Source organism: Stenella coeruleoalba, assembly GCF_951394435.1.
Source record: "Stenella coeruleoalba genome assembly, chromosome: 9".
NCBI classification, from domain to species: domain Eukaryota; kingdom Metazoa; phylum Chordata; class Mammalia; order Artiodactyla; family Delphinidae; genus Stenella; species Stenella coeruleoalba.
Window position 1 is genome coordinate 75,177,543 of NC_137155.1, and position 10,425 is coordinate 75,187,967.

The 10,425-nt window shown below is 34.6% G+C and overlaps 1 long non-coding RNA gene across 1 annotated transcript in view; it reads left to right on the forward strand.

Moving 5' to 3' along the window:
* The first annotated feature begins 466 nt into the window (after positions 1 to 466).
* LOC307191695 overlaps positions 467 to 10,425 on the forward strand; it is a 99,324-nt gene continuing 89,365 nt past the window's right edge. The window contains exon 1 of the long non-coding RNA XR_013829827.1: positions 467 to 504. This is a non-coding gene — a long non-coding RNA (uncharacterized lncRNA). The remainder of the gene's footprint in view (positions 505 to 10,425) is intronic.

Below are 10,425 nucleotides of genomic sequence, written 5' to 3' on the forward strand. Positions count from 1 at the left end.
ACAACTGAGACTTAAGCACGTTTTATTATGCCAAGTTAATTTATCTTTTAAATTAATCTGTAGTTACCAAAAGTATTTTGCTTCTCTGTCCAGTTAAGCCATATCGCTTTTTTTGCAAGTTTTTTGTGCACACATTTTATGAAAACTCTGATTCTCCTGTATATATTTTACTTAAAATTTCAAATGATGTTTATAATTCCTGTTATTTCAAATTTTATTTTATGAGAGCACTTATAGTTTATCACAGTTCTTTTCTAAAATTAAATATAATTGAGACAGTTATTTACATTCTCAATATTATTATGCGCTATTTAGCAATTAAGTGAAGTCTAGGATATTTTCCCACTAAGAAGTTTCTTGAATAACTGAAAGTCTTATATCAAGTTAGTTTAATAGCTATTTATTGACTACCTAATTCTGTTAAGTCTTAGGCTAAAAGCTGGAAGAATTAAATATGAGAAAGGCATGACCATTGCCTTCAAAAAAGGATCTTTCAAGAAACAGGTAATCGTATTTCTACCCAAACTTTTCCAAATAATAAAGGAACAATTACTGTTTATTCTATTGAGAAGGCCTAATTGGGAAGCAAAATTTATCCAAGATAAAGGACAGTAAGTCAGTTTTCCTCATGGAATACTGATAAGCCCTAAGCAAAATAATAGCATAACAAAACTATATCAAGTTTAATATATCATGACTCTGTAAGATTGATAACAGGAATGCAAATTTGTTTTACATTACAGAATCAATCCGAAAATTTTTTTTTTTACTGTGTAACAAGATTCTCTTCTTCCACGTTCCAATAACAATTTCCTTGCTTCCTTCTGAACTCTAACCAGCAGTATTCTCCAAGTTCACATTTCTACCAACAGTCTTGTCAAGGCAGTTTATGTCTTCTCTGTCATGCTGCTCAACGTCCACCAGCCTCCACGCTATGTATGGTTCCAAAGTCACTTCCACATTTTAGCTATTTGCTAGGGTAGCAACCCCACTTCCTGGTATCAGAATTTACATTAGCTTTCTATTGCCATCTACCAAATTACCACTGGCACAGTGGTTTAAAACAACGCAAACCGGGCTTCCCTGGTGGCACAGTGGTTGAGAGTCCGCCTGTCGATGCAGGGGACACGGGTTCCTGCCCCGGTCCGGGAAGATCCCACATGCCGCAGAGCGGCTGGGCCCGTGAGCCATGGCCGCTGAGCCTACGTGTCCGGAGTCTGTGCTCCGCGACGGGAGAGGCCTGCGTACCACAAAAAAACAAACAAACAATGCAAACCATTTCGTTTATTCTGAGAATCAGGTGTCCATGCTCAGCTTAGCTGAGTTCTCTGCTTGCGGGGGTCTCACAAGGCTGCAATCAAGGTATCAGTTGGATTGTGTTCCTATTTGGAGGTTTGATTGAGTAAGAATCCACTTCCAAGCTCACTCATTTTGTTGGCAGAATTCATTTTTTTTTTTGTGGTTGTAAGACCTAGGGCCACAGCTTCTTGCTGGCTTTTCCTAGAGGGCACATACATTTCCTTGCATGTGTTTACTTTCCTAACATGGTCTCTTAATCAAACCAGCAGTGAGAGTTTGTAGCCAGTTGGCTAGCAAAATAAAGTCCTATAGAATGCAGTGTAATCATGGGAATGACAATCCATCACCATTGCCATATTCTCTTGGTTAGAAGCAAGACATAGGTCCTACCTACACTCAAGGTAAGGGGATTTCACAATACCTGGACACAGGAATTGGCGGGGATCACCCTTTGATCTGATTGCCACACTTTGTAAAATGTAATTTTCTGAGAATTTTTAAGTTGAATGGATATGTTGAATTTTGTCAAAGGCTTTGTATATTTACTGAATCTTATTTCCCTTCTTACTGTTAATGTGGAGAACTTCACTGATAACTTCCTAATGTTGAACAAGCTTTACATCCTAAGATGAACCTCACTTGATCAAGGCGTATTGTATTTTTATATATTTTAGGGTCTGATTTGAAAATTGTTTGAGGCCTTTTGTATGTAAGCCTCTGAGAATTATTTTTTCTTGTAATATCTTGGCTTTTAGTATCACAGTTATGCTAGCCTTATAAAATTAAAGTGAGTTAGGATATATTTCCTTTTTCTCTATGCTCTTTTAAAAACTTTATAGGATTGGCATTAATTCTTATTTTGTTACTGGAATTGACTACTGAAACACTCCAGCCCTGGAATTTTCTTAATGGGAGTTTGCTTAATTAAAAATTTTACACATATATAATACTATGCAGATTTTTAAAATTCATTTTGTGTTAGTTTCAGAAAGTTGTGCCTTTTAAGGAAGTTTTTCATTTCATCTGTTGAATTTATTGACAAAGTTTCATAATATTCCCTTATTCTTTTGATGTGTGTGTAAGAATTGCAATGATAACACTGCTTTCCTTTCAAATACTACTAATTTGTATCTTATTTCTGTTTTGGACTGAATGTGTGCCTCCAAAATTCGTATGACCCCCAATCCAATGGTGTTTGGATGGGGCCTTTGGCAGGTAATTAGGTTTAGAGGAGGTCTTGAGGGTGGAGTCCCTGTGGTAGGATTAGTGCCTTTAAAAGAAGAGGAAGAAACACCAGAATTTATCCTCTCATCTGTGTGAGGACACAGTGAGAAGGCAGCCAGCTGCAAGCCAGAAAGAGGCTCTTACCAGAACCCAATCATGCTGACATTTGATCTTGGACTTCCAGCCTCCAGAACTGTGAGAAATAAATGTCTAAGCCACCTGGTCTGTGGTATTTTGTTACGGCAGCCCAAGAAGACTTGTACAGTTTCTTCTTTTGAGTAGTATTTCTGGAGTTTTGTCAATTTTTATTAATCTGTTCAGATAACCAATTTACGCTTTGCCTTTCCCTATTGATTGTCACTTTTATTTTGAATTCTGCTCTCATTATTATTTTATTATGTTGAATTCTCTCTCTACAACTTCCTTTAGCGTTAGATTTCATCTTCTAGTTTAATAAGGTGGACATTTAGACCAATAATTTTAAGACTTTCATCCTTTGCAACACTGATGTTTAATTCTATGTTGTCCTCTATTTACTGCTTTACTGTACTCACAAATTGTTCTCTTTTGAAATAATTTATTTAAAAGCATTTAAAAATGTCTCTTGTGATTGCTCCTTGACTCATGTTTCTTTAGTTGAGTGTTATTTCCCACATGTATGGGAGTTTCCACGTGTGTAGGGATTTTTTTCTGCATGATTTACTGTTATTGGTTTTTAAGTCTGATTGTGTCCTTGTGAGAAACTCTTTTGAAATCTATTTATTTTATACCCCTGAAAATAGTCAATCTAGGTGAACATTCCAAGTGTATTTAAAAATAACATGGATTCAACAAGCATTGAATATAGTTCAAGAGGTCAATACTGGGATTTTAGATTTTCTACATAGTTACTTTTTTGTTTACTGACCAATTATTAAGAAAGGCTTGTTAAATCTTCAACATTATTGTAAATTTCTTTTTCTCCCTTAGTTCTGTCAATTTATGCTTCATGAATTTTGATACTTTAATAGATATTTCACCTGTTATTATATAATGTTCCTCTTAAGTCTTATAATACATTTTGCATTGAAGTCTCCTATGTCTGATACTGAAATAGCCAGGCCAGTTCTTTTATGCTTGCTGTTGGTTAGGTATTTTATTTTCCATTTAGTTATTTTCATCATATCTGTGTTTTCATTTAAAATTCATTGTATAAACAGCATCCAGTTATATTTTTTAATCCAGTTCACAGACTCTGTAAAATAGGATGTTAAGTCTACTTGTGGTTCATTCTTGATTTGGCATTTAGAGTGAACTATACCATCCTGCTAACTGTTTTTAAATTTTCATTGTATTTTTGGTTTCTCTGTTCTGCCTTTCCTGCCTTCTTTTGAGTTCTTGAAAATTTTTAGAGTTCCACTTTTTTTCTTTACAGTCTCCTTAGTTGTACTTTTTTATTATTTTGAGTAGCTCTAGACTTAATATGCATCCTTCTCTTGTCAGAATCTACTTTCGATCAAGCCTTCAGACTTTACACTCCACCTCTGACATTTCACACTTCTCAATTTTCCCTGTACTCTTCCTATTTCCCACTTTTACTTTCCATTTCTAGCTTCCAACTTTCCACATTACAAATGTAATGACCCTTTAAACTCTATAGTAAATCTGTTTACATGTCCCACATCTTTGTGACTCTCGTGTATTTTTGACTTCCACATATCTGTTAATTTTGCTTCAAATAGTTCATGAGAAAGTATATTCTTACATAATTGCCCATATATTTATCATTTCATATGTTCTTCATTCTTTTTCATGGATGAGATTTTTCTGTATGGTGTCATTTGCCTTCAACCTGAAGGGCATCCTGTGGGTTTCATTATAGTGCCTTATCTGTGCTTGCAAGGAATATATTCTTATGTTGTTTGGATATTTGTTTACAGTCTCAGAGAATGAACCGTAAATTCATTCTCTGAGTCTGTGAGTCTGTTTCTTTTTGTAAATAAGTTCATTTGTATCATGTCATCATATCTTTTTTTTCTTGTCTTTTTTTTTTTAACAGCTTTATTGGAGTATAATTGCTTTACAACGGTGTGTTAGTTTCTGCTTTATAACAAAGTGAATTAGTTATACATATACATATGTTCCCATGTCTCTTCCCTCTTGTGTCTCCCTCCCACCCTCCCTATCCCACCCCTCTAGGTGGTCACAAACCACCGAGCTGATCTCCCTGTGCTATGCGGCTGCTTCCCACTAGCTATCTATTTTACATTTGGTAGTGTATATATGCTGTGACAAAGTGAGAGAGTGGCATGGACATATATGTCATTATATCTTAAAATGATCTTCTAACTTTGTTCTCAGACATTCTGACACTCCAGTAATATGCAGGACAGACAACTTAATTTGCCCCATGGTTTACAAAGGCACTGTTAACTAATTGGCATGCCTCCTAGTTCTTTGATTGTCTTTTACCATTTCCAATCTGATAAGCCCATTCAATACATTTTTCATTTCTGATACTGTGCCTTTTGGATCTAAAATGTGCTGTTGATTCTTTTTTACAATTTTTATTACTCTGCAGATATTCTATATTGTTTAACTCATTAAGAATCTATTTTTGTTTATTTTAACATATTTTATATAATCCTTAAAATATACTTTAAAATCTTTATCTGCTATATTCATCATCTGGTTCATCCTCGGATTCAGTTTCTATTGCCTGTTTTTTTTTTTTTTTCCTTGATTTTGATTCCTAAGTCTATTAATTTTTGATGGAATGTTGGACATTTTGGAAAATGGAGAAGCTCTGAGTTTTATTATTTTCCTTTGAAGAATCTTGATTCTTAGAATAGCAGGCAGTTGAAATAGTGGGTGATCAGTTTGGACTTAGGTATTTTTGTTCTTGTGCTTTCTTTCCCAAGCTCCTCTTCCTTAACTGGGCTCAACTCCCTTGTGAGTTTTGTTAGGGCTTCATTAGGTCTAGTTAGTGCAGGTCTAAGATACGGTGCTTATTCCTAAGTTTTCTCACAAGGAAGATAGAGATCTTTAAGAAGATTTAAAGATACATGTTTACTATGATGCCAATTTCCGATTGCTGTATCCTCAGCTCAGTGGGACAGGAATGCTCTCCTTGGGTTTTATTTCTCTGTGCCACACTGGGAACTTGACTCAAGCCATGGAACTGTGGTCGTGGGCCCACCTCATTATGTCTCTTCTTTCAGACATCAGTTTCATACTGCCTATTGTCCATTTATTTAAAAACTAATTTCATAAATTTTGAACAATATTACAGCTGTTTATAATGCATATTACTGGTTTTTCCTTCCTGGCTGAAAGCAGAGTTCTAATCATCTGTTCATCTTTTATATTATTTGCTGAATCAAAAAAAGTATCACTGTTTTCAGCAATGATGATGCCACTGACATAAATATTTAAAACTGACCAATGATAGTAATTATTAATATACTTATAACTGTCATTTCGTACCACAGCACATAGGGAATCAAAGTAAAATAGGAAAGATCTTTCAGAATCCTGGTAAGGGCATGATTTCTCTAAGTGAAAAACTGAAAATCTGCTCCCATGATCTGACCTACTTCTTAAGACTAACCCAGACTTTAATTCAGAGAGTAAATTGGATTACATGGCGATGAATTTGCAGTGCCTGCTCAGTGCTGTGTTGAGGTCACTGAAGGAATATCCAGTGTTATGAGAAGAGTATGATTCATTAGCATGCAGCCTCAAAGAAGGGTGTTAGTACATAGCATGTAATCACAATTCTTGCATGGATCATCTACATAAATTACAGAGACAGAAGTCTCACTCATGCTACGAATACTTTGGACATATTTTTGGTACAAAAGTGTGCGCCATTCTATTACCAGATACTGTGAACCAATTGTAGAGTACATAGTTCTCCCACAATTACAGAAAGTCAACCTTAGAAGACTGAGAAAATAATCCTTCTTAGAAATAAAAAGGCGTCTCAGTCAGCATTAAATACACGCTAATTTCAGGACTTTTGGGTTCTGACAAGAGTCATCTCCTCCCAACAAAACCCATGGTGTATTGCAAGAACCTTCTTTGCTGCTTCTGTTTGAATCCTGTTAATGTGAATTCATGTTAGCAGTTACTCTGGTATGTAGACTAATTTTGAATATGGTCAACTACAAGGAGTTTGAAATGATACTAGGATTAGAAAATACTTGAGATTCACAAGTTGCCTAGGGTATTTGGTTGACCATGAGAGCCAGCTTTTCAGTAAATGTAGCAATGAACAGAAGAATATCTGATTTCTTACAGCTCTATCATTTAAAATGTGTTGAGACATACTAATAAATTTGACTTCACAATAACTTTGAGGGTAAGTTGGTCAAGAATTATTTCCCTTTTAGAATTGAGAAGAGAGCTTAAGTAATCTGCATCAGGTCTCACGGGTGGTAGAGTTCATAGTCAAGATTTCTGAATCCAAATGCAGTACTCTTTCCTTTCTACTATATTGTCCCTTTATTCTAGCGAATATTTCCTTGCATAGAGAGGAAATAATCCCTTCCTGATCAGGTTTATATGCTGTTTAACTTTATTCTAGCTGCCAGTTTTTTCTGTTTAATTTCCACTTGAATGACATACTTACGGTCCTACTTTGGTATATTACATAGAAGAATGCATGTTGCCTTATATTTATTGGATGCAGTCTCTGAAAATTGCTCTGGCTAAAAAGGTCAATATAAATGGTCAATAAAAGGTCAATAAAATATAAATGTAAAATATCATTAGTAGATTGTGTAAATATTCAATGGTTAATAAACATTTTAAACATTCTTTCTGCCTCATGAAGCAGCTGCTATTCGTAACCTATACGATATTTAAATAGCAGCTTTTCCACCTGGTTTCACATTGCAGAGGAAAGCCCTTCTCATCCAAATATTTGTGGTATGCTAGGAAATAGGACACTGGTTTAGGGAACAGGCCAGAAAAATAGGATTCCATTAATTATTGTTCAGTAGTTGGAACTCTGTTATGTGATTTGAGGGTTGATATAACGTAGACTTTTTTCATTACTTTAAAATTTAAAAATTGCAAACAGAATAACGACAGTCGTGTTTACTACACTTAAAAAGACAAACTTCCCCCAAATATATATGCTTCAGAATATTTGGAAACTACAATGTGAAATTTTTCATTATTAATTAAATTACCAGGGCTCTAAATACAAGCATTTTATTATTGTGGTTACTCTGTAAGTTGAAAGTGATAAAATTGCATTTCCTTTAAAATTATGTAGCAGATCCACTGATATGGTACCTCCCATTAGTAAACTTCTATAGAGCCTGCCTTAGCACTCGCAACGTAGTTTAACTCTCAATAAGAATATAGCCAATTATTTGGGAGAGGGAAATTAGAAAGTTTGGGCGGCATAGATATCTTTGTTAAGATCTCAGCTTTGCCACTTACAATTAGTGTGTGAGGCAATTTATTGAATCTCTCTGAGCCTCAGTTTCACAATTTTTATTAAAGAAAAATAAGGTTAGCATTTAAGGGTTTAAAATGTCTATCAAAATATATAATACAGGCTAGGTGCTTCTGATAAAAAAGGCATTCAATACACAGTAGATATTATAATATTTGTCACTGCTGACTAGTTGTATGACTTTTGAGAGACAAGAAACAAGGTTGTGTTTTCTGTTTCTATTTTCCTAACTATTCAGTAAAGGTTGAAACACCACCCACCTCTTTTCTACCTTGAAAGAATAAAAAGATTAGACAAGGTTGTTGGCTTGATGCCCAAACACTTCACTTTAGTTCCCTTGGGAATTAACCTTGATATGAAAAGAAAAAAAAACCTGTTTTTTACTCTGAAAGAAAGGACCTCTAAAACACTGAATATAACAGTATACCCTATTCTTTTACCTGCTATCTGGAAGTAACTTTTTACCTATAAGGTATGCTGTGGAGAATTTATAACACATATATACAACACACATGCAGACACAGAGACACATTCTGTACGTTATTTTCCTTGACTTTTCAAAGCAACTGCTCATGGGAAAATTATTTGAATGTAGAAAGTTATTTTTATATCTTGTGACCAAAAGGAAAAAAAAAAAAACGTTCTGTTAGCTAAAAGTTAACAAAAGCCAAGGCTGATTCAGGAATGCATGCAAAATGCTTGGTCAACTATGTTTTAAGTAATATATCTTTTGTATGTTGTCCCATGTTCCCAAGCACTGTTTTATCCAGGATACAAAAAAAATGTTCCAGAATACATTCTAGCGTTATGACACATATGGGAAATCTGTGTTTACTGTAATCTATTCCTTATTAAATAGTTTATATGAAATGCTTTCTTTTAAACATTCAGCTCATCTTTCCCCTGGCTTTATTGACAGATAAAAATTGTGTATATTTAGGCTGTGCTTTTTGATGATTTAATGTATATTTTGTGAAATGATCCCCACAGTAAGGTTATTTAACACATCCATCATCTTAGTTACCTATTTTTTTTCTGTGTGTGTGGTAAGAACCCTTAAGATCTGTTAATATTCTTAGCATATTTGAAGTATACAATACGTTATTACTAAATACGGTAACCATGCTGTACATTAAGTCCCCAGAATTTATTCATCTTATAACTGAAAGTTTCTACCCTTTGACCAACATCTCCCATATTCCCTACCCTCCAGCCCCTGGCAGCCATCGTTGTTTACTCTGATTCTATGATCAACGTTTTTAGATTCCATGTCCAAATGAGATCATGCAGTATTTGTCTTCCTGTGTCTGGCTTATGTTATTTAGCATAATATCCTCCAGGTTCACCTGTGTTCTTGCAAATGGCAGGATTTCCTTCTCTTTATGGCTGAATAAGATTCCATCATATATATATATATATATATATATATATATATATGCCACAATTTCTTTATCCATTCATCCATTTGTGGACACGTAGGTTGCTACCCTGTTGTACTTGTTGTAAATAATGCTGCAGTGCAAGGTGTCTTTTCTAGTTAGTGTTTTTATTTCCTGTGGATAAATATCCAGAAATGAAATTGCTGGATCATATGGTAGTTCTATTTTTAATCTTTTGAAGAACCTTCATACTGTTGCCATTGTAGCTGAACCAGTTTACATTCCGAACAGCAGTTCCTAAGTATTCTCTTTTCTCCACATCCTCCCCAGCATTTATTTCTTACCTTTTGATAACCACTATTCCTACAGGTGTAAGGTGATACCTCAGAGTGGTTTTGATTTGTATTTCCCTGATGATTAGTGACTCTGAGCATCTGTTCATGTACCTATTGCCATCTATTCAGAGAAGGGTCTATTCAGATCTTTGTCCGTTTATTAACTGGATTTTTTTTTATGCTCTTGAGTTGTATGCATTCTTTATATATTAGGATATTAATCCCTTATCAGGTACATGATTTGGAAGTATTTTCTCCCATTCTGAAGGTTGCCTTTTCGTATAGCTGATGGTTCCTTTGGTGTGCAGAGCATTTTAGTTTAATATGGTCTCACTTGTTTGTTTCTACTTTTGTTGCTTTTCCTTTTGGTATCAAATACAAAATATCATTACCAAGACCAGTGTCAAGGAGCTTACTGCCTATGTTTTCTTCTAGGAGTTTTATTGTTTAAGGTCTTATGTTCAAGTCTTTCATTCATTTTGAGTTGATTTCTTTTGTATATAGTGGCAGATAGTGATCTGGTATCATTCTTTTTGCATGTGTCTGTCCAATTTTCCCAATGCCATATATTGAAGAGGCTGTCCTTTCCCCATTGTATATTCTTGGCTATTTTGTCATAAATTAATTGAACCTATGTGCATGGGTTTATTTATGGGCTCTTAATTCTATTCCATTAATCTATGTGTCTGTTTTAATGCCAGGACCATACTGTTTTTATTACTGTAGCTTTATAAAAATG